Raw genomic sequence first — 4,668 nt, 5'->3', positions numbered from 1 at the left:
CAGGAAAGCAGAGGTTCAGAGGAACGAATGCATTTCCATACGCTTATCTGAATTTCTCACCAATGATTTACATATGTATTTCTATCCTTATTTTATTAATTAATTTCAAAAACCCCATTACTATTTTATATCTGCCTGACTGAGATTTACAAGGTGACCAAGCTTGCTTCATACCAACAATCTCCGTGGGATTCGACCCTTACTCACGTAAGGTATTACTTGGACGACCCAGTGCACTTGCTGGTTAGTTGTGTGAAGTTGTGAACCATGGTATTGGCATCATGTTTTTGGCGCCATTACCAGGGAAAGAAAGAGCAATGAATTTTACATGATCAAAGTGTAATCACAATTTCTGCGCACCAGAGTGCAAGACAATCACAGTGGGAAGTGAGAAGACTATGAAGAAGGAAGCCATCAATCAGAAAAAACACAACAGAGAAGTTCTACAAGGAGAGATAGAGGTTAGAAGTGAAGAAGATCAGAAAACCAAGAAGGCACAAATCTCAAAGGGAGACAAGAACATCATTGAGCCACAGCTACAAGAGAAGAAGGAAGGGGTGAAGCCATATGCCCCCAAACTTCCATACCCTCAGAGGTTCAAAAAAGAAAACGAGGATAAGCAATACTCAAAGTTCCTGGACATATTCAAAACACTCAGCATCAATGTTCCTTTCTTAGAAGTACTTGAACAGATGCCATTGTATTCCAAATTTATGAAGGAAGTGCTGACAAAGAAAAAGTCCTTAAAAGAAGGACAAACTTTTGAGATGACAATGGAATGTAGTGCTATTCTCCAAAGAGGGTTGCCAGAGAAGAAAGATGATCCCGGAATTTTTTATATACCTTGCACCATAGGAAACATAACACTTGAGAAGTTATTCTGTGATCTTGGTGCAAGCATAAACTTGATTCCTTTGTCTCTAATGAGAAAACGCCAAATTTTCGAGCTGAAATCCACACGAATACTTCTTCAAATAGCTGACAAGTCCATTCCGCAAGCACTTGGAGTTGTAGAGAATGTGCTGGTAAAAGTGGGGAAATTCCTTCTCCCATCTGATTTTGTCATCCTGGATATGGAGGAAGACCCTAACACTCCCATCATCCTGGGGAGGCCTTTCCTGGCTACGGGCAGAGTATTGATAGATATTGAAAAAGGGAAATTGTTGCTGAGAGTGCATGATGAGCACCTAGCATTCCATGTTTTTAAAACCCTGTATGAGCCCACTCAAGAAGAAGATTGTATGAAGGATAAGGCCAGAGATCAAAGCTTGAAGGAGGCATTTAATGAGTTAACTCCAAGACTTCTAAATCCATGCTTGAAAAAAGTAGAGATGGTGCAACAGACCAAAGAAATCAAGAATGAACTAGATCTAAAACCCCCAGATGAGAACCTCAACACCCCAGATAAAGAACCACCAAGGCATGAATTATCTTCTGAGAAAGAAAGGAAGAAGAGGCCAAAAGGGTGGAGAAACAAGAAAATCCCCATTGAAGGCTTCTCACCAGGGGATAAAGTGATGATAAACACCCAACCAATGAAGGTGTCTCCACAATTATCTGAGTATTATATTGTGAACCGGATCCTTTCACTTGAACACCTAGAGATCATCAAAGAGGAGACCAGAAGAAAGTTCACAGTAAGAGGAGAAAAGCTAAGGCACTATGATTTTTAGCTTCCATGATCAAAGAACAAGATGTCAAGCTAGTGACATTAAAAGAGCGCTTGTTGGGAGGCAACCCAACCAGAGGTAGTTCTCTTTTCATAGTTATTTCAATAAAAAGGTTGAGTAGTCTTATCTGTATTGCAAGGAGCTAAGTTTGGTGTTGCATACCAAAACAATTTAAGGAAGAATGAAGGATGCCAAGTTTGGTATTCCACAAAAAAAAAATCTCATTTGAAAACACATTTTTACCTTCTGCATAAATAGTTGCTAGCTCCAAGTAAACAGAAAAACTACTTAGCCATTGTCTGTTTTTTAGTTTTTAACTTTATGACCTTCAGCAAAAGCAAAAGGTTTCCTTTAACTAGTTGTATAAGAAACATTGTCAAGGAACTAAGTTTGGTGTTCACACACATAAAAGAAAATAAGTTCAAAAGCCTGCAAGCAAATCTTGCATACTAACCAGTTGCTTAAGGGCTTGAGAAACAAGCAACTTTTAAGGATTATGCAGGAAAACTTTCAATCTGTGAAAGGGTTCTACATCATCATCCAAAGGAGGAACAACAGAGAGAAATAATGATGACAGAAGAAAAAGCTGAGAGACATTCCCAACAGGTTGTATTGACACTTAATCCTTGTTGCTTTGAAAAATTTTAACTTGGGGATTCCTTTATGTCTTGCTGAAGTGTTCAATTAGGTGCAAGTGTAAATGTTTGCTAAGAATGCTAGCCTGCATATTATGCTCGTCATAACTCATTAGCTTAAATTCTGTTTTGTTTCCCTTCTGCATAAATAAAAGAAAAATGTTTGAAATAAGAAAGTAATTGTCCAATGTTGTAGGAATTAGAATGAAATTTAGTGGTGGTACTTGTTTGATTTAATGATTAGCTCAATAATAAAAGCTACATAATAAGATGTTCTTTGTAGTGTGAACTAAGTTGCTGTCATATAGCCTTTCATCAATGAATACCCCTTGAGAATGAAGCAAAATAAGAAGAAAAAGAAAACGAAAAGCCAAGAATTGGCAAAGAAACAAACAATAAGGCTAGATACCAATAGCTTGGACCTTAGGACATATGCCTGTGGTGCTCTTGTACTAGGATATGCTTGAAAAATTATGTTCTGAGGAGTATTTCAAAACATGGCCACTTGGTTTAACTAATCTGGGATTGCCAACCGAAAGTCCACTATCAAAAGCAACCTAGCTACAAAGCATTTAGTGATCCAAAGAGATGCTGGGCATTAATGTTCCTACGAAGAAATTGAGCCATGTGCCTGTGGTGAAGAAGTGTTGAGCAAAATTGAGCCAAAAGGCTGTTGCAACATTTGCCACCAAGCTTTCATTAAGAAATAAGCTTTCTAAGCAAAAGAAAGAAAGAAGAAGCTAAGAGGGATCAATCAAAAAGCAAGGCAGTATAGCAGCAATTCTAGTGAACCTTTAAGGAAACATTTCTTATCTATCAGCAAAGAATAAGTGAGCTATATTTGTCTGCATAAAACCCCATGAACTAAGTTCAATTATCCGCTAAATAAGGACATACACGCTTCTTTGTTTCATTTCATTTCTTCTTATGTTTAGTGCTTGCTTGGGGACAAGCAAGATTTAAGTTTGGTGTTGTGATGACAAGTCATCTTATGCTAGCTTTTCAAGCATTTTTCACTTGTTTCATTAGGTTTTATGCATTTTCTTGCATTATACGTAAGTGATTTGGAGAAGGTTTGCATGATTATGTTAAATCAATCAACCATCTTTTTTTGACACAAAATCATGAGGTTTAAGCTAGAATTAGTTGGTTTTTGAATGATTTATAAACCTTGTGAATTTGGTGATGCTTTGATTGGTTGTTTTGGTTACTTGTAGGTGAAGAAAAGAAAGAAACAAGGAAAGCGTTGCTCAACCAAGCGTGGCCCATGAAAAGCGTGGCATTCACCAAAGGAGAAAAGACCAACCAAATCAATCAAGACCATAGCACTCAAAGATTGAGCGCTGCACTCTTTAATTGAGCGCTAGAGAAAGAGGGGCACACCAAAAAAAATAAAGCCAAGGCACAAGGCCAAGGATGCTCCGTTGGTTCATTTCACTAAGCGTCCAATGGAACCAAAATTTACAAGGCAAAAGCATAGCGCTCAGTTAACTTAATTAACTTTATCGTGGCTCCCCAAAAAGAAAATCAAAGCGCGACATTTGCCAGTGAAGAAGCCAAGGTTCGAAACCAGGCACATAAGGGAACTAAGAAAAGCGCTACACCAAGCAAGGGAGCAAAGAAAGGGGCACTCCGTTCCCTTACTTCACTGAGCGCCAATGCTTCACTAAGAAAATGGGAGAGCCAGGATTCGAAATTGGAAACCATGCCCAAAGCATGAAGCACTGCATTGCTTCTTCTCACTGAGCGCCATTACTTCATGAGGAAATTAGCAAAAGGTAGCCACGAAGATTCGAAATGGGAACCATGCACAAGGCAAAGGAGCGCTACGTTCAATTCACCAATGTAGCGCTATGAATGAAGCTTGGCACGAGCCCAAGAACAAGGCAAGGAAGCGCTATGTTATTTGACCAAACTGAGCACTCCCCTGGAGGTGTCTCATGGTCCATTTTCAATCAAAAACCAATTTGGACCCAATTCTTCACCAATTTGAAAAGCCCACTCCAAAGTCTGAAGATCAAAATTAGAAAGTGTATAAATAGGAGTTAGTTTGATTTGTAAAGGACCTTCTCTGGATTTTTAGCTCAATTTTCATTTTCTTTAACTTTAGTTTTCATTGAGAGCTCTGAACTTGAGATTGCATCTGAGTTTTGCTCTCTAGCTTTCATTTTTAAATTTTCTTCTACAACTTCTGTTATCTGTTCTTGGAATTTGAATTGAGATTGAAGAGCTTCATTGATTCTGAGTTTGAGAATCATCTTTTACCTCTCTTCTCAATTGTTCTAAGAATTTGGTTTTAGTTTTCTTTCTGTTTTTTTCATTTTCTTGCTTCTGCAATCTCTACTTTCTATTTCAATTTTGGA

Source organism: Arachis ipaensis, chromosome B2 (genome assembly GCF_059453495.1).
Source record: "Arachis ipaensis isolate K30076 ecotype BB chromosome B2, ASM5945349v1, whole genome shotgun sequence".
Taxonomy (NCBI): domain Eukaryota; kingdom Viridiplantae; phylum Streptophyta; class Magnoliopsida; order Fabales; family Fabaceae; genus Arachis; species Arachis ipaensis.
The sequence above is the reverse complement of the archived record's forward strand: the minus strand, read 5'-3'. Positions refer to the sequence as shown.